A 14,312-nucleotide genomic window follows, 5' to 3' on the forward strand; every position below is an offset into this window, starting at 1 on the left:
TCTAATTATGTTCACCTGGTGTACATCACTGTCATACATCAAGAACCAGAGCAAGGAAAGATGGTCAAAATGACTGATGAGTTGCCTTTTAAGTACATCCTTGAAGTTGTCCAGGTATGTTTCTTTAAAACTTAATAACTGAAACAAAAGCATAAGCACATTGATGACAATAAAAATATAAGACATTAACTATAAAGATATTTATAAGACAACTATGACCTTTCATCAGACTCAAATGCAGTTGAACTCAAAATTATAAACTCTTCCAGATGCTAATTGACCTCCCCTTTGTTTTAGTAATTGCAGTTTTGTAAAGCAATGCCTCATTTATGTTATCCATACCATTTCTTTATTAGGAAACTTATAAAGCTCTCTAATTATGCTGTGACTTTTCCACAAAGAAGCAGGCGAAGGTGAAAATGATTAATGGAAAGGAATGTACAGGTTGACTGGTTTTATATAAACCCAAGGAAAATTGGGAAAAACCTGCAACTTGGTGATTCTTTAAAATGACCTTTATTGTCATTGGGATTCCTGCAGCTTTATTTCTAGGACTGCCTACAGCGAAACCAAACAGCCTAAAACAACTGTCCAAAGGCCTACTCAGCCTGGTTGATGTGGTCTGCACACACAGCAGCACGAATTGTGACCAGATCAGGCATAAGAAAAGTTACTTCACTAATCTTCTTTCATCCTCCTGCAAAAATCATTTACATAGCTATTCTCATAATAAGAAAATATAATCTAACAAAAACGATACCTCACTTCAGATTTTCATTATATATAGGCAAGACAAGCATACTACGATTTCCTGTTAAGAATTTGGTGCCCCCATGAGTACTCCATTCCTTCCAAGAAACAAATTACCATTGAAATTCAATTATACCACAAAAAAAAATTAGCTGATTGGGAAATAATTTTAAACTATGCTTTATACAGAGGTCAGAATTTGATTGGCCCAATACTTGTGGAATGAAAGATCTTTACAGGAACTTTGACTTCCTAATGCCTGGAAAAAAAAATTACTTCTGAAGCATGATAAGAAGAATTATAAATGAATAGGCTGTATTACCTGATAACACTGTATAGTTCCCTGGCTAATGGGAAGAGGTGAAATGCAGGTGTTATCCAGGTTGTGTGGCAAAGTGTCATAAGAGGAACGGTGGTTAGTAGCAATGGAAGATTTGACCAATGAGTGCAAAGGGAGCATCCTTCTGAAATGTTGCAAGAGCAGGAAAGGGGAATGAGTGTCTGAAGATGGAATCTTGTTGGAATTGGTTGTTTCAGATGTAGTTAAAACTAATGAGTTGGACCAATCAGCGATCCACTAGTAAGGGGACAGTCAGCTAATAGTCAGCATAACATGACCCTGAAGCCTTAGCTATAAACCCAAGTAGGACAGCTGTGAGATTAGTATTTGAAGTTCCTTATACTACCTGCCAAGTCTAGCATGTCTCTGGCATATGCACATTACCTGGGAAGTCAGGAAGTCCTCCAGTGTCCCTGATGCCAAACATGTGAGAGTATATCTGTCTGTAGCTCCCTACAGACTGAGTTAGGGAAATGGATCTGGAGCATTTATGGATCATTCGCAAGATAGAGAGTATGATTGACAAGAATTACAGGAAGGCAGATATTCCAAAGTAGCAGGACGCAGATAACTGGGTGACTGTCAGGACAGGGACAAGGAAAAGGCAGTAGGTGCCAGGTAGCCCTGTGGCCATTCCCCTCAATAAAGTATATTGTTTTGGATTCTTTTGGGGGTAAGTTGACCTAGCAGAAGAAAGCCATAGCAGTCAGCTGTGTAACTCATTGGGAAAGCTGGAAGAAGACATGAGTAGTAGTGATAGAGGAATCACTTGTTAGGGAAACAGGCAGGATATTCTGTAGACAAGAACAATACTCCTATATGGTATGTTGCCTCCCAGGTGTCAGGGTCAGAAATGTCTTTAACTGAGTCCATAGCATTCTTAAGAGAGAAGGTGAGCAGCCAGAGGTCATGGTCCACATCAGTAACAATGACATAGGCAGGAAGAGTGACAAGGTCCTGCAAAGTGAGTTCAGAGAGATGAGTAAGGATACAACCTCCAGTGTTATGAACACATAATTGCCACCTGTGCTACATGCTAGTGAGGTCAGAAATGGGAAGATAGTGCAGTTTAACATGTGGCTAAGTAGATGGTGCAGGAGGAAGCATTACAGATTTTTGGATCATTGAGTTGTCCTCCAGGGAAAATGGGACTTGTACAAATGGGACATTTTGTACCTGAACTGGAGGGAGACCAATATCCTTGCAGGAAGGTTTGGGAGGGCTGCTCCAGGGAGTTTAGAGTTGCAGGGGGTTGGGAATCAGAGTGGCAGGGCAACAGCTGGAGTGGCTATACAGAAAATAGATGTTAATTCTACATGCAAGCATAGAAACCGAAAGGTGGAGCATAGAGGCACTAATGTTTTGAGTTATGCATGTTTTATTGCAAGGAGTATTGCAGACAAGGCAAATGAACTTAGAACATGGATAAGCACATGGAATTATGATGAAGAACACATTAGGTCTAGTGATCACAATTCCATTAGTTTCAAGATAATTATGGAGAACGATAGAACTGTTCCTTGGGTTGAGATTCTAAAATGGTGCAAGGCGAATTTTGATGGCATTAGAAGAGTTTGGGCAAGTGTGGATTGGGATAGGTTGTCTTTTGGTAAGTGAGAGACCTTCGAAAATGAAATATAGAGTTCAGAATCTGTATGTTCCTGTTAGCAAGGCTAACAGGTTTACAAAACTTTGTTTGAGGGACATTGAAGTCCTAGTAAAGAAGAAGAAAGAGGTGCATATCAAGTATAGGCAGGTAGGACTAAATGAGGTGCTTGAGGCATATAAGAAATGCAAGAGAATACTTAAGAGAGGAATGAGGAGTGCTAAAAGAGGATACGAGGTTGCTCTGGCAGACACAGTGAAAGAGAATCCCAAGGGCTTCTACAGATATATTAAAAGAACTGCAAGGGATAAGAATTGGTCTTCTTGAAGATCAGTGTGGCCATTTATGCATGGAGCCAAAAGAGGTAGGAAAGATCTTAAATAAATTATTTGTATCAGTATTTATTTGGCAGATAGACACTGGTTCTATAGTACAGAGGCAAAAGAGCACTGAGGTCATGGACTGTATCTGGATTTCAGAAAAGGAGGTGATTGATGTCTTAAAGCAGATTAATATGGATAAATCCTCACGATGTCTCCTTGGACCTAGTGACCTCCTAGGATGCTAGTGCAAAAATTGCAGGGGCTCTACCAGATATATTTAAAAAGTCCTTCACCACAGATGAGGTACCAGAGAACAGTAAAAGTTGTTCTGTCACTCAAGAAAGTCTCTAAGAGTAATTCAGGAAATTATATGCCTGTGAGCTTGAAGTCAGTCATGGGTAAATTTTTAGATGGTATTCTAAGGGAAAGGCTATATAAGAATTTGGACGGACAGGACCTGATTAGGGATAGTCAAGATGGCTTTATTTGTGGTATGTCACGTCTAACCAATCTTATAGAGACTTTTGAGGGGGGCTAAGAGGAAGGTTGATGAAGGAAAGATAATTGACAATGTCTACATGGACTTTAGCAAGGTCTTTGACAAATTCCTGCATGGGAGGCTGCTCCAGAAGGTTGAGTCAATTGGCATTCAGGATGAAGTAGTCAATTGGATTCAGCATTGGCTTAGCGGGAGAAAGCAGAGAGTGAAATTAGATGATTGTAGTGTTCTCGTGCAGTGTGTTGAAACTCTGACTAAACACCAAGTTGAACCAGAGCCAATGAAGACAGAGTCATAGTAAGGTTAACCATTTACTGTTCACTCTTCCACATTAACATTGTATGGTGAAAACTGTTGATAAAAAAATACAAACATATACAGTGTCTGTTTCATTATTAAGACCATGCGTGCTCTTTTCTTTTAGCGAGTGCCTTCAGCTACCCAGGGGAGGGAGAGGGTCATGTCAAACTGCCGCCGGGCTTGAGCCGACCCCATGTTTGAAATTGAAAAGCTGGCACGTGTGCCGCTCCATCTGCTGCTTCCTTTAACAGAATCCACGTTCATATCTTTACTTCAACATGTCTACTGTCACATGAACTTACGGCGTTGCTTCTATAATGTTTCTTTATGGATAGAAACGGAGCTTTTCACGTTCATGCTGCACGCGCGGGTCCCCACCTATCCTCTTTCTCCAAACCAGAAGTTACCCACAAGATGCGACAATACCGGAGGTGACATCATAACATGCCACGATATACCACAGTCAATGAATTTTACCTTTAACTTTAACTAGAAAATAGTTACAAACAAATTACTTAAAGCGGAAATGTAATAAAGTTAAATAAATGCCTTAAGGGCAACACAATGGTAGTCTCTCTGAAATGGAAACCTGTGACTAGCAGTGTGCCAGAGGGATCAGTGCTTGGTCAGTTGTTGTTTAATATCAGTATTAATGAATTAGATGATAATGTGGTAAACTGGATCACATTTGTGGTGACGCAATGGGTGTAGTGGACAGCGAGAAAGGTCATCCAAGCTTGCAGCAGGATCTGGATCAGCTGGAAAAAAGGGCTGAAAAATGGAAAATGGAATTTAATGCCGACAAGTGAGAGATGTTGCACTTTGGCAAGACAAACGATTGTAGAACTGACACTGAGAACAAAGGGATCTTGGAATACAGATTCATGATTCCTTGAAAGTGGCTTCGGAGACACATTGGCCTTCATAGATTCGAGCCCTGAGTATAGGAGTTGGGATGCTATAGTTGTATAAGTTGCTGGTGAGGCCTAGAACTTTGATATGAAAGAAGTAGAAGGAAATTTGGAAGGATAGGAACTAGTTCCACCAAATGGATGAGTGTCTTAGTCACCAAAGAGTTAAGTTTGGTGAGGTGAAAGCAGACAAAAACAATGGGTGAACCTGTGCCTTCCTGATTGTGGAACTGTTTTGGCGCTCTATTAGGTGAAGCTGTTGAAGGGAGATCTCCTAAAGTGATGAAATCTGTAATGTTCCAGGAGACAGTGGCCTAGTGTTTGTTTCCAGGATTGTAGTCTGTTATTCATTTAAAACTTAATACCAGCAATAAATGCAACATTCTCCTTCTAGCATGCTGACATAGCTTTCATAAAGGAATTAACCAATCCTATAATCAGTGATGGAATAGAAATGATAAAAATTGGAAAAACCAAAGATGTCTATGATCAGTTGAAAAAAATGAAAACTTTGCCTGAAAAGTAATTTGGAAAAAGCTAAATTCATCAGTAAATAAAATAAAGATCTTAGTTCTGTGGTAAACAGAAAGTCACTGCTTGAATTTCACAGCATGGCATATCAAATGCAAAAAAGTATGAGGAACAGGAAGATGTCACACACAAAATTGTTTGGGCAATGCTACAAATTAGGGCCTATGTTGAATCCAGCAGATTGATTTCCAAAGGTGATGGTCCACGAGAGAGCTCCTGCAGCAAGAACTCTTCCACGACATTTTTGAAATGATTTGTAATATACTATAAATAAAGTAGGAAATGAAAACAAAAACGATTAGCCTTGATGGAAAGCCTGGGATAGTGACTCAGCTGTAAGCATCCCGGTTGTGCATGAATTACTATTTCAAATTAGTTACATTTATAAAATGACAGAGACTGACAATTGCGAGATCTCATTGACCAAAATTAACTGATTTTGCTAAATACTGCAAAAAAGAAAAAAAAAGTTTGCTGAACCAAAAAATAGAAAATTGGGAAAAAAAAATCAGGGAGGAGCAATAGATAATGAAAATGTGAATTTTGCATGCACTTGGTAGTATTATGAAGATATAATGTTAACTCTGTCATTTTGTTAGTGAATTTATGATGCAGCTTTCAAGATGATGAAAAATGCATTTACGCTCTTGTTAATCCATTTCTGTAATATTTCCACAGTTACTCAGCACTTAGTTTTAGTTATCCAAATATTTAAATATTTACATAAATGATACAACAAAGAAGCCAATCAGCCCATCAGTCTTGTGCCAGGTCTTTGATTGGGTTCTACAATTAGTCTCACTTAAATGAAAATACTTGGGCCTAGAAACGTATTGATGAATGGATGGAGATTGACCCTGGTCTGAAATGATTAAACCCCCATCCACTAACAACCAAAATCATTTTCATTTGTGTTTCATGGCATGACTCCAAAGAGAGGAATTTTCCTCCGAGATCTTCATTGACACCAGCCTTGTGATGGCTTTTCTATGGCATTACACATTTTGTAAATTATTACCATATCTGATTATGCAAGAACAATCTGGATGATACACTTTACAGTGGAAAAATGTCCTTAATGCACCTTTGGTTGCTTTAATTAAATTAAATTAAATTAAATACTTTAAATTAGTGCCCCTTAGTTCCTGATCTCTAGAGATAATTTCTTCTTGTTTATGGTGTCAAATTTCCACTTGATTTTTCATTCTTGATACCTCCCTGAAATATTCTTTCGTCTAATGAACACCTGTTGCTTGGATTTGGCTCTATTCAGTTCTGAGAAGGAAATAATATAGACAGTGATTAGTGTTTCAATAGATTTCAACAGGTAAATTTAATGTCAGAGCAATGTATACAATATATATCCTGAAATTCTTTTCCTTCGCAAACATCCACAAAAACAGAGCAGTGCCCCAAAGAATGAATAACAGTTAAAACGTTAGAACCCCTAATTCGCCCCCAGCTCCCCCCTCCCATGCACAAGCAGCAGTAAGGCATCAGCGCCCCCACCAAGCACACAAGCGTGCAGCAAAGCATCAATAAAGACATAGACTTGCAGTACCCCAAAAAACTACTCGTTCACCCGGTAATTCGACATACCACAGGTGCTCTCTCTCCCCAATAAGGGAAAAGAGGTGACTCTGTTTCACAGCGAGAGGGGAGACATAACAAACAACTCGCTGATTTACAATGTTAAAAATCTGTTGTGTTGCTGTTTCCGAGCTCTGCACCAAGAGAGTCGGCACCAAAATGGCACATCTCTCCGGACACACGACCCCCGGCAGCTAACCCGCTGCTCCCACTGTTCCATGTTCTCCTACAATGCTTCAGTCGGGGCACTAGCCTAGAATCATCCCGTCCCCAGAGCCATGAAATTCCTTAACCTTGAAGGCGCACTTGTCTTCCAGGCCGCGTCCTTGGGATATCAAAAGCCGGATGGTCATGAGGCCCTGAGAATGGGTCCCATTCCCACATGGAACCGAAGTCAGTGTGTAACTCCAGGTCAGGGTCTTTAAAAGAACCTTGAAAAGGAAAAAAAGAGATATCAAAGATAGAAATAGAGCTGTTTCCAAAGATGCAAGCAAAGCAGTCTCCATTTAGTGCCATCTTGATCCTAGTCCAACCACCTAACACCTTGGCCAAGAATGCTTACTACATCCACTACTTCCTCAAGAGGCAAAAGAAATTTGGCATGTCCTATTTGGCCCTCACCAATTTTCACTGATACACAATTGAAAGCATCCTATCTGGGTGCATCAGGGCATCGCACGCCCACTATTCTGTCTGTGACCAAAAGAAACTGCAGAGCGTTATGGACATAGCTCAGCACATCAAGCAAACCAGGCTCCCATCCATCAACACTGTCTACACTTCTCACCGCCACAGTAAATCTGCCAACATAATCCAATATCCCACCAACCCTGGACATTCTAATCTCTCCTCCAACAAAAGCCTGACAGCACATACCACCGTTCAAGCACAGCTGTTATGAGACAACTGAAAGGTCCGCTAGTTCAATAAGATGGACTCTTTACCTCAGTCCATCTCTGTAACTGAATGATTTATTTTGAATTATTATTGTTTTACCTTTTACCAGGCAATGTAATGAATTGATTTGTATGAATAGCATGCAAGATAAGTTTCTTCACTGTACCTTGGTATATGTGATGATAAGAAAAAAACAATTTACCAGTTTACCAAACATTTTTGCTTTGGGCAAGGGAAATTCATTTGCTAACAATTTAGGATCAGGTTATACAAACAGTTTTTCAAGGGACATATTCAATCCAGGAAATAAGGCAAGAAGTGACAGACAGCCCTTTTACCTCACCTGCTGGTCTCACAGATTCCATGCTGGTAAGTCCATATGTCACATGTGATTTTAAGATTTGGAAATCATAGTCAAGCATACGAATAGGACTGGGCAGTATGATAAATATTTACTTCCCAGGGCCCAAAAGACTTAAAGCTAATCTCAGTTTTCTAGCACACCAGCATGACCTTTCCAGAGTCAAGGAATTGTTTTTGACTAAGTTAAACTTCTAACCAATATTCCTTTAGAACATTGAACATAGAAAACCTACAGCACAATACAGGCCCTTTGGCCCACAAAGCTATGCCGAACAAGTCCTTACTTTAGAAATTACTGGAGTTACCCATAGCCCTCTATTTTTCAAAGCTCCATATACTGTCCAGGAGTCTCTTAAAAGACCCTATCGTATTTGCCCCTACCACCATCGTTGGCAGCCCATTCCACACACTCACCGCTCTCTGCGTAAAAAACTTAACCGGCATCTCCTCTGTACCTGCTTCTGAGCACCTTAAAACTACGCCCTCCCGTGTTAGCCATTTCAGCCCTGGGAAAAAAACCTCTGACTATCCACACGATCAATGCCTCTCATCATCTTATACACCTCTATCAGGTCACCTCTCATCCTCCATCACTCCAAGGAGAAGAGGCCGAGGTCACTCAAACTATTCTCATAAGGCAAGCACCCCAATCCAGGCAACATCCTTGTAAATCTCCTCTCCACCCTTTCTATGGTTTCCACATCCTTCCTGTAGTGAGGTGACAAGAACTGAGCACAGTACTCCAAGTGGGATCTCACCAGGGTGCTATATAGCTGCAACATTACCCCTCGGCTTCTAAACTCAAACCCATCATTGATGAAGGCCAATGCACCATATGCCTTCTTAACCACGGAGTCAACCTGCGCAGCAGCTTTAAGTGTCCTATGGACTTGGACCTCAAGATCCCTGTGATCCTCCACACTGCCAAGAGTCTTACCATTAATACTACATTCTGCCATTGTATTTGACCTACCAAAATGAACCACCTCACGCTTATCTGGGTTGAACTCCATCTGCCACTTCTCAGCCTAGCTTTGCAACATATCAATGTCCTGCTGTAACCTCTGACAGCCCTCCACACTATCCACAACACCCCAACCTTTGTGTCATCAGCAAATTTACTAGTTCATCCCTCCACTTCCTCATCCAGGTTATTTATAAAAATCACGATGAGTAGGAGTCCCAAAACAGATCCCTTAGACAAACCCCTGGTCACTGACCTCCATGCAGAATATGACCTGTCTACAACCACTCTGCCTTCTGTGGGTAATCCAGTTCTGGATCCACAAAGCAAGATCCCCTTGGATCCCATGCCTCCTTACTTTCTCAATAAGCCTTGGATGGGGTAATTTATCAAATGCCTTGCTGAAATCCCTATACATTATATCTACTATTCTACCTTCACCAACGTGTTTAGTCACATCCTCAAAAAATTTAATCAGGCTCGTAAGACACGACCTGCCTTTCACAAAGCCATGCTGACTATTCCCAATCATATTATGCCTCTCCAAACGTTCATAAATCCTGTCTCTCAGGAACTTCTCTATCAACTTACCCTCCATCCCCATTGACGATGCAAAGATAATCATCAGAGGCTCAGCAAGCTCCTCCTTCATCTCCCAGAGTAACCTAGGATAAATCTCGTCCAGTCCCAGTGACTTATCCAACTTGATGCTTTCCAAAAGCTCCAGCACATCCTCTTCCTTAATATCTACATGCTCAAGCTTTTCAGTCCATTGTAAGTCACCCCTACAATCGATAAGATCCTTTTCCGAAGTGAATACTGAAGCAAAATATTCAATAAGTATCTCTGCTATCTCCTCCGGTTCCATACACACTTTTCCACTGTCACAGTTGATTGGTCCTATTCCCTCGCGTCTTATCCTCTTGCTCCTAACATACTTGTTGAAATGCCTTGGGATTTTCCTTAATCCAGTCCGTCAAGGCCTTCTCATGGACCCTTCTGGCTCTCCTAATTTCATTCTTAAGCTCCTTCCTGCTAGCCTTACAGTCTTCTAGATCTCTATCATTACCTATTTTTGAGCCTTTCGTAAGCTCTTCTTTTCATCTTGACTAGATTTACATAGCCTTCATACACCATGGTTCCTGTACCCTACTGTCCTTTCCCTGTCTCATTGGAACGTACCTATGCAGAACTCCACGCAAATATCCCCTTAACATTTGCCACATTTCTTCCGTACATTTCCGTTTCCAAGTTATGCTTCCAAGTTCCTGCCTAATAGCCTCATATTTCACCTTACTCCAATTAAACATTTTCCTAATTTGTCTGTTCCTATCCCTCTCCAAAGCTATGGTAAAGGAGATAGAAATGTGATCACCATCTCCAAAATGCTCTCCCACTGAGAGATCTGACACCTGACCAGGTTCATTTCCCAATATCAGATCAAGTACAGCCTCTCCTCTTGTAGGCTTATCTACATACTGTGTCAAGAAACCTTACTGAGCTCACCTAACAAACTCCACCCCATCTAAACCCCTCGCTCTACTGAGATGCCAATCTATATTTGGGAAATTAAAATCTCCCACCAGAACAACCCTGTTATTATTATACCTTTCCAGAATCTGTCTCCTTATCTATTCCTTTATGTCCCTGTTACTATTGGGTGGTCTATAAAAAACACCTGACCCCATCCTGTTCTTAACTTCGACCCACAGAGACTTTGTAGACAATCTCGCCATGACTTCCTCCTTTTCTGCAGCTGTGACACTATCTCTGATCAACAGTGCCACACCCCCACCTCTTTCGCCTCCTTCCCTGTCCTTTCTGAAACATCTAAAGCCTGGCACTCGAAGTAACCATTCCTGCCCCTAAGCCGAACATGTCCCTATAATGGCCACAACATCATAGCTCCAAGTACTGGTCCATGCTCTAAGCTCATCTGCTTTATTCATAATACTCCTTCAACTGCCTCTTCCTCCATCTCTTCAGTTCAATTTCCACCTCCCAGCAATTCTAGCTTAAACTCTCCCCAATAGCCTTTGCAAACTTCCCCGCCAGGATATTGATACCCCTGGGATTCAAGTGCAACCAATCCTTTCTGCACAGGTCACACCTGCCACAAAAGAGTTCCCAATGTTCCAGAAATCTGAATCCCTACCCCCGATCCAATCCCTCAGCCATTTATCCTCCACCTCATTCTATTCCTACACTCACTGTCATGTGGCACAGGTATTAATCCCGAGATTACTACCTTTGTGATCCTGCTTCTCAACTTCCTTCCTCACCCTGTACTCTGTTTTCAGGACCTCCTCCCTTTTCCTACCTATGTCATTGGTACCAATATGTACCACGACCTCTAGCTGTTCTCCTTCCCAATTCAGGATATCGTGGACGTGATTAGAAACATCCCGGACCCTGGCACCTGGGAGGCAAACTACCATCTGTATTTCTTTTCTGCATCCACATTGCCTGTCTGACCCCCTAACTATAGAGTCCCCTAGCACTGCCTTCCCATACCCTTCTGAGCCACGGGGGCAGACTCTATTGCAGAGATGCAGCCACTGTTGCTTCCCCCAGATAGGCCGTTCCCCCCAACAGTACTCAAGCAGGAGTGCTCATTGTTAAGGGGTACAGCCACTGGGGTGCTCTCTAGCCTCTGACTCCTGCCCTTCCCTCTCCTGACTGTTACCCACTTATCTGTCTCCCCAGGCCTTGGTGTGACCACCTGCCTATATCTCCTCTTTATTACCTCCTCACTCTCCCTGATCAGATGAAGGTCATTGAGCTGCAGCTCCAGTTCCCTAACCCGGTCCCAAAGGAGCTGCAACTTGATGCACCTGGCGCAGATGTGGCCTTCCGGGAGGCTCATAGACTTCCGACATCTGACACTGAGCACAGAACACCGGCCTCACACACATACTTCCTGTCTGTATTCTACACAGGCAACCTCTCCCGCCTTGACCCGTTATCGCCGAAGCCCCATTGAGCCAAAGCCTTCCTACTCTGTCACTTTCTACTATGACACCCGCTCCATAAAGCTGTCTCCTTTTAAGCTCTTCTCTCTGTTCTACCTGGCTGATGTCCACGCGTTTGCACAGTCGTGCCCTGATCAAGTTGCTTAAGAAAAATACCATCCCCTTCTTGCAATTCCTCCGCCTCCGCCGCATCTGCTCTCAGGATGAGGCTTTTCATTCCAGGACAAAGGAGATGTCTTCCTTTTTTAAAGAAAGGGGTTTCTCTTCCTCCACCATCAACTCTGCTCTCAAACGCATCTCTCCCATTTCACGCGCATCTGCACTCAGCCCATTAGGAATAGCGTTCCCCTTGTCCTCACCTACCAACCCCACTAGCTTCCGGGTCCGACATATAATTCTCTGTAACTTCCACCATCCCCAACAGGATTCCACCACCAAGCACATCTTTCCCTCCCCCTCTCTTTCTGCTTTCCACAGGGATCGCTCCCTACGTGACTCCCTTGTCCATTCATTCCCCCCACCATCCCAGTCCTTCCTGGTGAGGCGACACTTCACCTGTGAGTCGGCTGGGGTGATATACTGCGTCTGGTGCTCCCAGTGCAGCCTTCTATATAATGGTGAGACCGTTTCGCTGAACACCTACGCTCTGTCCGCCAGAGAAAGCAGGATCTCCCAGTGGCCACACATTTTAATTCCACATCCCATTCCCATTCTGATATGTCTATCTATGGCCTCCTCTACTGTCAAGATGAGGCCACACTCAGGTTGGAGGAACAACACCTTATATTCCGTCTGGGTAGCCTCCAACCTGATGGCATGAACAGTGACTTCTCTAACTTCAGTTAATGCCCCTCCTCCCCTTCGTATCCCATCCCTAATTTATTTATTTATTTATTTATTTATTTATTATTTTTTATTTCCCCCCCCCCTTTTTTTCTCCCTCTATCCCTCTCACTATAACTCCTTGCCTGCTCTCCATCCACTGGGCTCCCCTCCCTCTTTCTTTCTCCCTAGGCATCCCATCCCATCCCATGATCCTCTCCCTTCTCTAGCCTTGCATCCCTTTTCCCAATTAACTTTCCAGCTCTTACCTCCATCCCTCCCCCTCCTGTCTTCTCCTATCATTTCAGTTCTCCCCCTCCACCTCCCACTTTCAAATCTCTTACTATCTCTTCTTTCAGTTAGTCCTGACGAAGAGTCTCGGCACGGAACGTCGACTGTACCTCTTCCTATAGATGCTGCCTGGCATGTTGCATTCACCAGCATTTTTTGTGTGTGTTGGTTGAAGAAATAACCATCTCTTTTAAACTCTTCTCGCTGTTCTAACTGGCTGATGTCCACGTGCTTGCGCAGTCGTGCCCCGATCAGACCTTTGTCAGACTCTTGTCGTAAACAATAGTGAGGTTCTCCTTGATCCATGGTTTAATCAAAAGAAACATTTTGGCCGAATTAATTACTGCATTCACCTAGCCTGACAATATAACTGAAAAGCACCACAAGCAGGTGATTTCAAAGAGAAGCAAAATAGTGCAAATGTTGGGAAGCAGTTAGAAATGATAAGGAAAATGGCAGAAACAGGAGATAACAGGAGTGTGTTTCTCAGGCTGTGTTGTGGGTGTTTTTGCAATGGATAACTCATTTTTCTGAACATCGTTGGTATGTCCTTTTAGTGTGTAAGAACTGTACCTGTGTTTGACAATCCTTTGTAGTTCTGAAATCTTTTATAATTTGGAAATCTTTTATATGTTAGAAATCCTTTTGGACTCGTAAATGTGTCAAAAATTACTTGTCTAAATTTAAATGTTTATCATTTATAAAATAAAATAAACTGTATTTAAGTACTTCTTTAGGGATGGCGGACCTATCACTCAAACAGTGAGTATTTAGAGCTAGCCCTTGTTGTTGTAGAATCAGAATCGGGTTTATTATCACCAGCATGTGATATGAAATTTGTTAACTTAGCAGCAGCTGTTCAATGCAATACATAATCTAGCAGAGAGAAAAAAATAATAATTATACATAAAATTAAAATAATAATAATAAACAAATAAATCAATTATGTATATTGAATAGATATTTTAAATATGCAAAAAACAGAAATACTGTATATTAAAAGAAAGTGAGGTAGTGTCCAAAGTCTCAATGTCCATTTAGGAATCGGATGGCAGAGGGGAAAAAGCTTTTCCTGAATTGCTGAGTGTGTGCCTTCAAGCTTCTGTACCTCCTACCTGATGGTAACAGTGAGAAGAGGGCATTTCCTGGGTGC

The 14,312-nt window shown here is 42.0% G+C and overlaps 1 long non-coding RNA gene across 1 annotated transcript; it reads right to left on the reverse strand.

Moving 5' to 3' along the window:
* Positions 1–3,825: 3,825 nt before the first annotated feature.
* LOC134349492 (uncharacterized) lies at positions 3,826–13,447 on the reverse strand. Its single transcript, XR_010018696.1, has 3 exons — positions 13,270–13,447; positions 7,144–7,281; positions 3,826–6,535 (listed from the first exon to the last, which is right to left on the reverse strand). It is a non-coding gene; the product is annotated as an uncharacterized LOC134349492 (long non-coding RNA).
* Between the last annotated feature and the right edge of the window lie 865 nt (positions 13,448–14,312).

This window comes from Mobula hypostoma, chromosome 7 (assembly GCF_963921235.1).
Source record: "Mobula hypostoma chromosome 7, sMobHyp1.1, whole genome shotgun sequence".
Lineage (NCBI taxonomy): Eukaryota > Metazoa > Chordata > Chondrichthyes > Myliobatiformes > Myliobatidae > Mobula > Mobula hypostoma.